Raw genomic sequence first — 7,248 nt, 5'->3', positions numbered from 1 at the left:
CTACACCACTTTTCATATCTCATTTGATCCTCACAATAAACCAGAGCTACAGGTATTACTCCCATTTTACAGATACTGTAGCAGACAAGTAAAGTGTCTAGAGTTGCAAAGCTGTAAGTATCTAAGACAAGATTTGAACTCAGGATTTCCTGACTCCAAGCCTAGAACACTCTCCACTGCCACCTAAGTGCCTCTAGGGCAGTATTTTAGGGTGCAGAGGATCCCAGCTTCCACCTAAAACACGCCATTTGGGCTTTTTGTTGTTTAGTTGTTTCAGGGTGTCCAATTCTTTTTTTTTTTTTTTTTAATTTTAAACCCTTAACTTCTGTGTATTGACTTATAGGTGGAAGATTGGTAAGGGTAGGCAATGGGGGTCAAGGGACTTGCCCAGGGTCACACAGCTGGGAAGTGTCTGAGGCCGGATTTTAACCTAGGACCTCCTGTCTCTAGGCCTGGCTCTCAATCTACTGAGCTACCCAGCTGCCCCCTGTCCAATTCTTTTTAACAGCTTTTGTAGTCTCCTTGACAAAGACACTGATGTGGTCTGCCATTTCCTTCTCCAGCTCATTTTATAGTTGAGGAAACTGAGGCAAACAGGGTGAAGTGACTTGCCTAAGATCACACAGTAAGTGCTTGAGGCCAGATTTGAACTTGGGGAGATCCATCTTCCTGACTCCAGACTCAGCACTATATCCACTGTACCACCTAGCTGCCCTCCACTGGGGGGCTCAGATGCACGATCCTGCCAGGTCATGGGAAGAATCTTGTCCAGAGCTCAATCCAGGAATCTTTAGAGTCTTTCAGAGATCCTGGAATATAAAGAATAGATAAGCAGGGCAGGTTGAGAATCCAAAGCAAAGGGCAAAGCACAGGCCATTTCTTGCAGGGGCCTTCAGAGACTCAGGAGGCAGTTGGAAATGCAAGACTGGGGTTTGAGAAATCAGGATTGGATGCAAAGATTTCAGAGTCTGCTTAGACTGTGAACTCCTTTAAGGCAGAGATTGGATTTACAATGCTTAGCATAGTCCCTGGCACACAGTAGTGGTGTTTAATGTGTATTGCTTGACAAAATAATTGAAATTAAAGAAGAATTCCCTCTCTTTACCTGTTAATTTCCTTACTTATCCTTTAAATCTCTATTGAAATGCCATCCTTTCCCATATCTCTTCATTTGTTAATAGCCACCCCTCCAGGCCATAGCAATTTTGTTACTGTGTGTTATATATCATAAGCACTTAATAAATGTTTATTGAATTTAAATTATACACAATTAGTGTGTATTTTAGTTATCTGGATAGACTTTATTGAATCAACTTAGCATCAACTAGAAAAGAACTCTGAAGGAGCAAAACTGTTTCATTCCTTCTATCCCTGATTTACTTGCCTGAAAGCTCTATGAGGGCAAAATTTGTGTCTTAACAAAATTTTGTCTCTTTTCCAACGTCTGGTACACTATTTTTCATATAGTAGGTACTTAATAAATGTGTCAAATTTAAGTAAATTCAATAGAGCATGTGGGGAGAGAAATAACCCAGCGTTGGAAGATACCAGACTTTTACAGGGCAGATGAGAGAAGAACCTGCAATGGAAAACGAGGAACAGTTAGGCAAGAGAAGAACCAAGATGGGGGACTGTCACTAAAACTAAAGGAGGGAATAACAAAATCAAGGCGACATGTTAAGTGCTGCAAGCACGGTCAGGAAAGAAAAATACTGAGAAGCCCTTGATCCTCTAGAGCAGTGATGGGCAAGCTAGGGCCTGCGAGCCAGATGTGGCCCCCTGAAACGTTCTATCCAGCCCTGCAACATTATCCCTAATCTGAAGGATACAATGAGTAGGATACAACACAATGAAACTTCGAAAGAGTTGCCTTGGAAATAGACTGACAGAGGAGCATTTCCTTTCCTTTGGCCCCCTCTTTAAAAAGTTTGCCCATCACCGCTCTAGAGCCTTTTCTAGCTCTCCGTCATTCTATGTATCTATATATCTGCATCATTGTAACTGCAACCTGCTATAACCTGTCTGGTTTTTAATCATTCCAAGTTACAGGAATGCTATACTCATGCTTAGAGTATCATCTTAGTTTCAAGAAATTGTTTTATAACAGTTGTAAAGGGATTAAAGTAACCCATCACAGGTTAACAGTAAATTTTTACTATACCGAGATTTTTAGAGATGTCTGAAGTGTGGGATTTTGCAATAGGACACAAATAGCTGACTTAAAGTTATGGAAAATTTACATGGATTTGTGAGCCCGTTAATTTTATTAAAATCAAAATATTATCTCAAGCTTTAGTCTATAACATTTTTATTTGGAGGGGAACAAAACCTCAACCACTTATTAGTGGAAATACTCATAGCTAAGCAGTAAAAACAGATTCCATGGCTTGACTATTGTAGCATTCTCTTCTCATCAAAAATACTGGCCTAAGGGGGCATCTGGGTAGCTCAGTGGATTGAGAGTCAGGCCTAGAGATGGGAGGTCCTAGGTTCAAATCCAGCCTTAGACACTTCCCAGCTGTGTGACCCTGGGCAAGTCATTTGACCCCCCGATTGCCCACCCTTGCCACTCTTCCACCAAGAGCCAATACACAGAAGTTAAGGGTTTAAAAAAAATACTGGCCTAATTTCACAATTATTTATTGAACTCGCCTTCTATTAATGCTATTCTCCAGTGTCTCATAGCCTCTTGTGATGAGGAGGTGACCCTGGATTACTAAAGGTTATGCCAGCAAAGCAGGCTCTCATCAGTCAAAACTGGAAAGCTTTTTGAATATAGGCCCAGGGATGCTCTCTAGTATCTATATTTCACTAGAATGGTGTTACCTGCATTCCATTGAAGCCCCAGGGCCATATAGTCTTTTTAAAAAAACCTTTACATTCTATTTTAGTATCAAATTTAAGACAGAAGAAGGCAAGGGCTAAGCAACTGGGCTCAAGTGACTTGCTCAAGGTTATACAGCTAGGAAGTATTTGAGGTCAGATTTGAACCCAGGTCCTCAACGACAGGCCTGGTGTTCTACCCACTGTGCTACTTAGATGCCACCTCAATTTAAAGTCTTAAAAATAATGGATATTGAGAAAAATTTAAATAATGCAAAAGGAAAGCTTTATCTGTATGTAAACAGCATGGAAGAAAAATGGAGATAAAATTAGTATGTCTTTTCTGGTGGTTTGGTCTGGAAATCTCAAGTTTACATGATTTTTTTCTTTAATCATATTACTATTTTTTCCAAAAAGAAAAAAGGCAAGACTCCAACTTCTCAAACTGATCTCATTTTTACCATTTTTATATCTGTACTGCAAACTCTAGGCCATTCTTTTGAGGACTCAATAAGGTGAGTCGTATCACATGTGTATATCACACTGGGAAGTGACTAATTAGTATAATTTTCAAGTTCATCACTAACGGTAAACACATCGAGGAGTTTCTTGAAAATCGAGCTGAATTTTTATTTAAAAAATTTAGAGAATAACATGTAGATTAACATGAAGTATAGTTTTAAGAGACTAAATCCAGTAATTTACTCACCTAATCTTACAGTTAATATATAAATGCCATTTAAAAAGACCCCCCAAAACTCTTCTGTTCTGAGTTTATACTTTGGAATAAGCCTATCCTATATAAGGACAACTTAGGGACTCTCTTGGTCTTGGGGCAAAGGCTTGTTTCATGTCTTTCTTTGAATCAACAGCATATAACTTGGTGTCTAGAACACAAGAGATCTTAATAAAGACTTATTGGTTACCAAGACCCGAGTCATGAAAGGAAGTATTGATATAACGAGGGTTGAAAAATTCTGAATTCTTTGTCCTGCATAAGAAAGTTGATATTTATAGTGATTACTGGTAAAATAGTTTGCAACGCTACTACTACAAGGCTTGTTTATCACAAGTGCTGGCAGGGATTCCCAACAATAAGTATCACATTTTGTGATCAAGGTAAATGTTAAGAATACTGTTAAAGCCGCTAGAAAATCAGATATTTGCTTCATTTTTCACTTTCCAATCCTCTAGCACCCTACCATCACTAGCCGCCAAATCAACTGGGTGTTTTTAAAAAACATATCAAACTTGGGAGGCAAGTCCCTGGACATCCATAACTTGTCATCATTTTCCCCATCAGTCACAGCAAAGAGCCAGGGTCAAAGGAGCCACTGCTCAGCTCATCACCTTTACTTTAAGGGCTGCTCTCTAAACTCCAGAATCTAGTGGTACCTTCCACTGATTATTTTTTCCCTCGGCTTGGTGCTGGGTTCTTCTTCTGACTTCCCTTTCCGATACCTCCGTTTCCCGCTTCCCCTCCAGTGCTTGGACCTGCATCTTACCTTCTTAAGGTACAATGAATCTCTAACCAGAGAAGGAAGTGAGCCACACTTGGAAGGGACATTGTTTCCAAAGACTACGAGACCTGCCACCAGACCAGTCTTAGACGGAGACCGTAATGATTGCCTTGTCCATTGCCCAGAAGCAGAAGGTAGCAGCAGGTACTTCTTCAGTCTCCTTACCTGGAGTGGTTTTTTCCAGAAGGGCTGTTGGATTTATTTGATCTACCTTTCAGGTGGCCAGATGGATGAAGCTACCACAGATGTCACAAAAGGAGCCTCAATGAAGCTGTTGACTTAGAAACAAACCAACCCTCAAGATAGTTGTCTTCTGATGCTTCAATAAAAATCACTGATGCATTTTTAAGGAATTTTAAACTGACAAGTAGGGTAAAATAATGTATTCACAATACGCATAACTGCAAACATGTTAAGTAAGTAAATTCAACAGTCAGAAGTTGCCCTGGAAATGAAGCTGTGTTTAGGCTCCCCCATGGAGACTAATAGCTTAATGAGAAGAAATAATAGAAAGCTAGCTGTCAGTACTTTAAAAAACCCTTTTCCAAGATTATTTCACCCAGAAAAGCCGAGTGACATTGCAATTACACCATTGCTTTCAAGTCTTAAGTATGCAACTAGCACAAAGCATAGAGAATTTTTAAACACCAATTTTATTTTACTTTTTTTGTTTAAAACCCTTACCTTCTTAGAATTGATATTAAGTATCAGTTCCAAGGCAGAAGAGCAGTAAGGACTAAGCAGCAGGGGCCAAGTGACTCATCTAGGGTCACACAGGATGTATCCAAGGCCAAATTTGAACCCAGGACCTGCAGACTCCAGGCTTAGCTATCTATCCACTAAGCTACCCAGCTGCCCCCAAACACCAATTTTAAAATCACTGCCACATAAAATTAGTAATCAGAATCTCATTACTGCAGAACAGAGCTAGACTGAAGTTAAGTGGCATAGTGGATAAAGTACTGAGCCTTAAGTCAGGAAGACTCACCTTCCTGAGCAAGTCACCTAACCCTTTTTGCCTCAGTTTCCTCATCTGTAAAATGAGTTGAAGAAGGAAATGGCAAACAATTCCAGTATCTCTGCCAAGAAAACCTCAAATGAGGTCACAGAGAGTCATCAGATATGACTGAAATGCCTGACTACAGCAAAGAGCAGGACCAGTATCATTTCATCAAGGACACACATCCAGGTGCCATATCTCCTGTTTAATAGGAGTCAGACTCCCAGTCACACATTTCATATTTAAAAGGAGTCAAAACCCAGTACCACAAGGAAATCCTTTCTGTAGTAGACCATCTTTATGCCAGACAGGTAAGCTTTTTTTTTTTATTGGCAATTTAAATTTATTCTGATAAAATCTCAAGAATCCTCAAAAGCCTTGATACAGTCTCAAGACAATATGGCATTTCATCTAAAATTCTACTCATATGGCAGTCGATGTACATCTCCTGGTTAGTGTATCTATTCAGGTACTAAGAGCTTCCATTAGGAAACAATATACTGAGATTTCACATTGAACTTGTAGACCGATGCCAGCAATATTTAAGAAGTACACATGGTTAATAGGTAGAAGTTCCGCTACTATACAAAAATGCTCTCCTTGGGGCCCTGGATTAGACTGGAAATGAAATCACCATTGTGACTCATTTGCCTTTGAAACATAGGCTGCAGACCTCTAGAATAAATCGCACATGACTTTAAAATTATTTTTTTAGGAATAAACTTGTCATAGAATTTTGTCTGATACCTCATTGATGTGAAAATGCCCCTACATTATTAAATGCTTTAGCACCTAAGCACATGCTTTGTTTGGCAAGGCAGAGGACTGGCAAGATGTTGAGACTGAGGCGAGCAACGGACTGTAACTATTGTCTAAAACCAGTCTAGCTAAATTCAGAGAGGCTTATTACGGGAGGTTGGCCACCAGGTGATATGGGGGTTAGAGGGAGGAGGGAGTCTTAGTCACAGCAATCAGTGAAGACTCATCTGCTTAAAGTGCCTGGAAAGGTGGTGACGATTATCAGTAAAGAAAGTACACTGATAAAAATCACAGATTTTTTGGGAAGAATTTATAGGCAGACACATTAATTTACTATCTCTTAAGACCTGGAGACTTGAAGCAAAGCTGCAGCTTAGATTCTGCAGTCAAATAGCAGGAAGAGCAGTGGGGAAGAGAGAAATATTCGGAGATCTTCTACCTTTCTGTTCTTGCAAGCTCCTGGATCTGTGGATGCTTTGTTTTAGTGAGCAGTTTTGGAAAATGGGCAATTTTATTTTAGGTATTTGGTTATGGGGTAGAGTAGATGAATACTTACCACTTACTTGCAGGAGAAAAGGCTTAACTGGTTAAGGGATAAATGCTTTGTATCCAGAAAGAAATAGCCCAGATCTGTTTTCTCTTTTTTTATTCTATTTTTGTGATGAAACATACAAATGGTCACAGTGGCTATGAGTTATATGGATGGGGATTATGGGAGCCCTTCCATAGACTTGACTGTGAGTGAATGAAAGAAAAACACAGTTTCTATAGACCATCTGTGAGCACATGGAAATCTGTTACAAAAACCCGCTCTTTCATTTTATCATAACGGGACATTCCCTATACTACCAAGATCTGTCCTTGTATAGGGATTTTGGAATGCCCTGAATAGTGACTTGAGGAAGAACTGATAGATTTGGAAAGGCTAGCGATAAGGTCATCACTAAAAGGGCTCCCTAGGAAGCAAGTTGGAGAACAGATAATGAGAATGACAGATGGGTTTGTGCCTGACCTGCAGCAGTTAAGGTTATCAGATACATTACCATTTCGTGTCTGGTTGTGTGGTGTTCTATTATCAGTCAGTCAGTCTAGGTACCTATTTAAACCCCAGGTCTGGAAACAACAATGATAATTCAAACTGTCATT

Source organism: Gracilinanus agilis, chromosome 2 (genome assembly GCF_016433145.1).
Source record: "Gracilinanus agilis isolate LMUSP501 chromosome 2, AgileGrace, whole genome shotgun sequence".
Classification (NCBI taxonomy): Eukaryota; Metazoa; Chordata; class Mammalia; order Didelphimorphia; family Didelphidae; genus Gracilinanus; species Gracilinanus agilis.
Note: the sequence above shows the minus strand (reverse complement) of the source record.